Below are 8062 nucleotides of genomic sequence, written 5' to 3'. Positions count from 1 at the left end.
GCAAACTGACCAAATAAGTATGAGAGGGAGGCATTCTCAACAAAAGAGTTGGCAAATTATTTTGTATGACAAAAAAGTAATAGTACTAACAGTAGAATGATTTTACTTTCTTAGCTTGAAACTGAAATACTTTGTGATGAATGATGAAGGCTAATGTATGCATAAATATGGGTAACAACCTCATATGGAGTCTAAATTGTAGTGGTCTCTCAACCACCTCTTGCTATAATAATGAGGATATACCTCAAAAAGATTTTATGTGGATTTGGAGATTACATTGTCCAAAAAAAATAAAAATCTTCATATGGAAATGCTACCACGATAGACTCCTATGTAGATCGCACCTATCAAAATAGGAATAAATAGAGATCTCTCGTGCCCAGTCTGTAGAAATGGTGATGAAACAATCCCTCACATATTCTGGGAATGTATTATCGCAAAAATACTGTGGACCACCATCGGGATAATTAGCACATCATCACAAGTCTTAAATCACTGCATTGATTTAATCAAAAATGCTCAAAATACGCTGTCACATAAATACCTAGATCGGAACGATGTATTCCCATTTCCATTATGGCACATTTGGAAAATTAGAAATCAAAATTACCCTAATAATACGACCTGCCATATAGAGATGATTACTATCTTCAACCATGCTTTGGAATATATACAAGATGCTAACATATAAAGCAATGACCAATACCATCCACAAGGCAATCCGAGTAACATGACACACACCTCCAAAGGGTTGGTTCAAGCTTAACATTGATGGGGCATTCAAAATCAACAAATGTGAAGGCGATATAGGAGGAGTAATAAAAACCAATATAGGTCAGTGGATTCTGGGCTTCACCAAGAAAATGAATGAACTATCCACCATCCATATGGAGCTCCAAGCACTCTACAGGGATTACATGTAATACTGGAGCACAAACTATTTCCAATGAAGATAGAAACAGACGTATCAGAGGTAATGAGTTTACTAGAAAATGATTACTCTACTTAAACCTAATTAATGATTGCAGGTAATTAATGCGGCATGTGAGGCCGATGGGAAAAGTAATTATTGAAAGGGATACTGATTCTGAGTTTGAGAGGATAGAAGAACAATCGAAGATAGAGAGAGAAAACTATCTCTATATTACCTAACTAAAGAATATAAAAATAAAGTAATCAGTTATTATACTTGTACCCCTTCAGCTATTTATAATACTACTTTTACACCTTAACATATACATTTAATTAACTAACCAATCAATTATCCTTACAACTAACTCCGTACAACCACACCTGCTTATGTACAACATTTGCTGCTATGATCTATTTCAACATCCCCCCTCAAGTTAGGTGGTGAGAGAATGTTTATCATCCCCAACTTGTAAATCATTTCACTATGTAACTGCTTTCCAAGTGGCTTAGTCAGTATGTCTGCGATTTGGTTCCTGCTTGGGACATGTGTTATTTTATTTAATCGACCTTTGTTGTAACTTTTCTCTAATAAAGTGACAATCAATATTTATGTATTTCGTGCGATCATGATACATTGGGTTAGATGCAATTTGTAAGGCTTCTTGAACAATGTCCAATCATACTGAGCTATAATAGCCATAATACTTCTGATAGTAACCATCTTAACTACATGGGAGAAGGTCTCATGGTAATCAAGACCCTCTTGCTGAGTAAATCTCTTGGCAAGAAGTCTTGCCTTATACCTTTCCATTGTCCTATCAGCTTTATACTTCACTTTAAAAATCCACTTACAACCAATTAGAGTTTTGTCTGCAGGCAAATCCACTAACTCCCAGGTGTTATTGTCAATGAGAGCATGAAGTTCAAGGTCCATAGCCTGAATCCAACTACTATCATTAACATCATGTTCAAAGGATTGAGGTTCAACAATATAAGAAAAAACAGTAAGACATGCCCTGTAAGAAGAAGATATGGTAGAATAATAGAGAAAAGAAGAAAGTGGATAAAGAGTATTGGAAGGGTTATTGTTAGGGACATAAATTATAAACCAAATAGGAGGTTTAGAAATTTTGAGGGATCTCCTAAGACCAGCAGTTGGTGGAGGAGAAGAGTGACGCAAAATAGGTGGAAAAGACTAAGAAGTAGAGGACAAGAGTAAGAGGTAAAGGGGAGGAGTTAGAGATAGGACTAGAAGGAATGACAGAGGGAGAAGATGAGGAAGGGAATGCCTCAGGAGTGGAAGATGAAGGAGTATTTAAGCCAGGCATGGAAACTGCAGAAAATGTGTCATCAGTGGGAGAAAAAATAGATTTTGGAGAAAAAAGGTGAGTGGAATCAGAAGGAGGATGACACAAAAAAGTTGATTTAGGATGTTTGAAGGGAAACACATTCTCTTTGAAAGATACATCCCTACTGACAATGGAAAGGTTGTAAAGCTTGTAACCTTTCTGTGTCTCTGAGTATTACATGAAAATGGCAGGAATATCTCTAGAAGAAAATATTTCAAGGAGAGTCAAGCTAGTAGCATAACATAGACAACCAAACACCTTAATGCCATTTCAAGTAAATGCCTATGTTTTCTTTCAGCCTCTCTATTTTGTTGTGGAGTGTGTACATAAAAAATCTGATGAACAATCCCAAGAGTGGTAAAGAGTGTTGAACTTTATGAATTAAAAAATTCAAGACCATTGTCAGTTCTAATGACTTTAATAATGGTAGAAATTTGTGTTTTAACTAAAGTAAGAAAAGACTGGATCAAAAGAAAGACATCACTTTTCATTCTCATCAGATAAAGCATGTCATTCTAGAGTAGTTATCCACAATAGTAAGGTAGTATTTATATCCATTGTAAGTACATTGTCTATATGGATCGCATACATTCATATGTGCAATATCAAAAGGGGATACCATATTCTTAACACTAGTAGGAAAGAGAAATCTAGTTTGTCTGGCTAAAGAAAAAACAGTACAAGACATAATGTCTTTATTCAACAATTGGTTCTTCAAGAAAAGTATTTTTTGTATGATTGTTATTGGTGCATGTAAAGTCTTTGATGCCAGATACTACAGTGACTGGATTGCTTTGATGAAGAGTGAGGTGAATCTGAAACTGATGTGTGAAAGACTAGAGTAGAACTGTTAGGTGGAATATATGTACTGAGTACTGAAAAAGAAGATTGTTCAGATCCTTTGACTTGTGATAGCTTCTTGGTAGGTTGAAGCAGGTAGAGACCATCATTCTCTTTACCAACCCCCTCACATTGCTAGTGCTAAGGTCCTGAAAGATACAAAACTCAAGAAAGAATAAAGCACAACATTTTAACTCCTTGGTGAGCTTAAAGTCTGATATTAGATTGTATTAAAAGTTTGGAACATGCAACATATTATATAATGAAAGGTCATTTGGAAATGTTAAGGATCTTGTATGTGTTACTAAGGTTGTGTTCCCATCAGGCAGATGCACTTTATTAGAATTAGATTTAATAGTAGTAGATTTGGTTAAAAGATTCAGGCTAGAAATTATATGGTTTGAGGGTCTAGTGTCAATCACCCAAGAAGTACGTTCAGAACCTACAAGCAAACAAATATCAAAAAGTTCTTTTATACCTACTATATTAGCTCTTGCCTCCGTAATAGTGGGCTCTTGGTTGATCAACTTCAAGAGTAGTTGATACTAATATGCAGTGAACATTGGCATGGTACTATGTGCTGATGTATTACTTGTTTCTGGTTCTTGGACATAGTTGACATTATTTGCTGATACTCCCCTGTGATTTCCTGAACCTTGTGGCCTGTCAAATGTCCTTTTTATGTGAAATTTATGACCTGGAGGATATCCCACTAACATGTAGCAGTTCTTCTTCATATGCCCCTTCAAATGACAATAGTCACAGTACAATCCATTATTCTTCTTGAACCTAGTATTCTGTGTAAAAGCAATGTTGTTGGATCAGTCATATTCATTTGCTGAAATGTTGGGCTAAGTTGTGAAATCATGTTAGATTATGCTTTTTGGCTCTCATCTTGCATAATTATGTTGTAAGATTGATTAGGTGTAGGCACTGGTACAATCAATAACACTTGTCTCCTCGCTTGTGCATATGTTTTATTTAATCTCATCAAGAATTGTACTAACTTATGTTTTTCCATATGTTCGGCATACTTCTTATGTTTCTCACAAGCACAAGGTAGAGGTACCATTGACCAATACTCATCCCAAGCATTTTTCAGCTTTGAATAGTATTCTGAAACTAAAGTCGTCCCTTGGCTCATGGTGCAAATTTCACGTAGTAATTGATACACCCTAGTCGGATTTTTCTTATAAAAAATCTCTTTCTAATTCACCCAAACATTACGTGTGTTGGTCGAGTACATTAATCCATTTGCTAGTTCTTTTGATACATAATTAGTAATCCAAGACAACACGAATGTATTGCATCTTTCCCACTCATGTTCTAAGTCACCTTTGTAATGCTCTTTAAGACAATTGCCATCTACAAACCCTAATTTATTTTTCGTCAATAGTGCGACTCTCATTAAATTACTCCATACAGTGTAGTTTTTAATTTCAATTAATTGTTGCGAAATTAAAATGCTACATGGTGTATCTGGCGGGTGCAAAATAGAGAGGATGACGGGGATGAATATCAGTAAATTTCTCTGAATTTCTTTTCTCCACTTCCGTGATTCCTTGCGTCATTTTCGAATCAAATCTCTCAGCAATGGACACAATTAGAAAGAAGAACCTTTTTTGGGTCGTCATTACCAGTGAGATTTAGGGCAGAACAACCTCAATTATAGCAATTACGGAAATTAGAATTTGCTTAAAATTAATTCTCTCAATTTTTCGAATTTTTAATCAATTGTGGTAGAGCACTACCAGCTATCCTCCGTTTCTCAAATTCTCAGCTCAAAAACGCCATGGATTCACAGCTCTGATACCATGTTGAAAGGGATATTGATTCTGAGTTTGAGAAGAAAGAAGAACAATCGAAGATAGAGAGAAAACTATCTCTGTATTACTTGACTGAAGAATATAAAAATGAAGTAATCAGTTATTACAGTTGTACCCCTTCAACTATTTATAATACTACTTCTACACCTCAACTTATACAATTAATTAACTAACCAATCAACTATCATCACAACTAACTATGTACAACTACACCTGCCTATGTTCAACAATTACTGCTATGATCTATTTCAACAGTATCTTATAATACTAACTTCAGGCAAGGAAATAAAGTAGCGCATATTTTGGCTAAGGAAGCTCTACTGCAGTCCAACGTAAATAAGTTGTCTATCTTTGCCATCCCTCCAGAATCGGTGATGGAAAAGTATCAAAGGGACCCCGGAAGGTTTTTCTTGTGTAATATGTTTCGTCTAGTGTATGGACCAAGTTGGCTGCCCTTAGGTCATGACAATGGCTCAAAAGGCTGTAGCTTGTATGTAGGTGCCAATAACGGAATTATGGGTTGTAATATTCTAGGACACTAACTTTGGTTTGTTTTCGTGTGTGTACTCTCCTCTTGAAAGTCGTACGGATGAATAATATTTTTCGCAAGCAACAAAATTTATTTTGTGATCGTCACAAGATATATAAAACACACCTAAAAGATATTTATAGATAACTTCTCATAAAATATTTGTAATTTTAAGAAGTTACTTGCTACAACCAAAAGGTGATTGATTGTGTAAAATCTTTGTACATTGTCCATCTATATAAGTTAAATTCTTTTAGAAAATATTTTTAAAAAATGTCCATTATCTTTATATAATTGTCGCATTTGGTCCTGGTCAAACAAAAAGATATTTCTACTAACGAAAATATACTAAACTTAACATAAGGACTTGGTCTAAATGAATTTTCCACCCAAGTAGGATTGCTCGAATGCAATAATTTTTGCTTAGACTCTGTATTTATATTAAAAATTTATTAAATATATATAAATATTTAATTGAATCCTGAGTTATGAGTTCGATGACAAGTTTAAAACTCAAAAATTTCAATTCCTGGCTTGGACTTTGCTTATAATTGTCCATAAGAAATTAATGGAGGAAGTGTAGCAACGCATATGTTGCTAGAAGAATCCAAACCGCCCCAAATCCAAAGCTAGTATGTATCAGCTGTCTCTGCTTCCCTCTTAGAGACATGAATTCAAAAACTGCCTATCTTTATCTTTGTGTGGCTGGGAGAGAAAGAGACACCGATTTTCAATTTTCAACGATCACAGATAAGTACTGGTATAGAACAGTGCTGAGACTTCTGATGACTTGCGATTGAAGAGAAAAGGTTACATCCATGCATCATATAGTGATAAACATGTGGATATGTAGTGTATACTTAGCTTAACTTGCAGATATGTGAGTTTGAGTGGTTCACAGAGGGTTCTGCAGCAGTCTCAACTCAGTCGAAGTCTGCACCGTCTTTTCTCCCTGCATGGCATGTAACTTCTATAATAATATTCCTTCAATAGAAAAGGTGGAACCGGGATTTCAACCTGAATTTTAGAACGAAGACTAAGTGTTAATTAACAAGGTTTTAAAGATGATATGTATAAATATTTAATGAGTTTCTTAATATAAATATACTATTTGAATAAAAGTTACTAGTTTCGGTCGAATCCGTAAACTTTTGCCTCCGCCATTGCCTTCCTAATAGGACTAGTTTGCCTTCCTAATAGGACTAGTTTGAGATAGATAGTATTGAAATATATATAACCAGCGTGAAATAATTACTACGGTATACTATACTCTACTTAAACTCTTTCCAAAAACGTTTGTCGGTCAAAGACGATTGTGTGACACACTTTCACTTCTGTTTTTTCTCTGTATGCCCCTAAACCTCGCATAAAACTTTCAATTTTTTATAAAAAAATAATAAACTATCACTAAACATTTTTGTCTCGAAAAAACTTTTCCAATAAAACCAAATTTCACTCTTAGCAGCCCAACCCTTATCCCGTCTCACCTCACTTTTTCTCCTTAGTTATGAGTTAAAGTTGAAATGAAATTGAAAAGATTATAGTACAAAATTGGTGCTACGAAAAAAACAATAAAGTTGCATAATTGAGGGCCTACTACCTGACATAGAAAGTTGATATATGGATACAAAGAGGTAAGACTTTTAAAGCAGTGGGACGGGCTATATGCTAGTTTTTGCATAATAGGAAAGTATGGCCTACTCACTTAGCTGGCTTTTATTTATAATGTCCTCGTCTTTTATCATATAGGAGTATCTTAAATTCAATCGAGCAATATTGTAGATGGATTTGATGGAAAAACTCTGGATACCAATATACCGCCGGTCTATACGTTTATAAACAATTACAAAGAGATAAAGGCATCTGATAGCACTAGATATATGGACTTAATTCTGCTTTAACTTTCGAGTAAATTAATATTTGCAATATTAACATACATTTTATTCAGTTCAATTAGCTAGTAATTGTTAATTTGAGTGCGGATTACTAAAGAACGTGGTTTATTACCTTACTCCTTACGCGTAAAGTAAAAATAAGCAGTAAAGTAAACACATCAATTTTTTACGTAGAAAATCACCCAGCTCAGAATGTACAAAAACCACGACCTACCACGTATGATTTTCAACTTCAACTTCATTAGAACAATGAGCCAAATGTATCGATTACAAATCTATAACTTAATACTCTCCGGTTCTTCTACTCCAACTATTTGATTTACAAGTTACTCTAACTTGCAAAACCAAACACTCACTCTAACTCACTGATTGTATATGACACTTTAATTACAACTCAATTTCCTAAAATACATTTACTAGACTGACTCAAGAAGAATACAATACTAGTACTTGACTTGAGTATATAAAATGTGGTTCTTCAGTTGATGTATAAAAGGATGATCTCAGCAGTCCAAAAGGATAGTATTTTAAATTCCTTGGACTTCGAGATCTTTTAGGAGTCCTATGCGTAGTCAGTTTCTCGTTTGATATGACTCCTACTGCTCCAAGGACTCCACAAGTCTTGGGACTCTTATCTCTCACTTATACTTGCGAATCTTCTTGGACAATAACCCTTATCATGTTTAGCAGTCTTGGGTAACTTTGAGATAA

Source organism: Nicotiana tabacum, chromosome 24, assembly GCF_000715075.1.
Source record: "Nicotiana tabacum cultivar K326 chromosome 24, ASM71507v2, whole genome shotgun sequence".
Classification (NCBI taxonomy): domain Eukaryota; kingdom Viridiplantae; phylum Streptophyta; class Magnoliopsida; order Solanales; family Solanaceae; genus Nicotiana; species Nicotiana tabacum.
Note: the sequence above shows the minus strand (reverse complement) of the source record.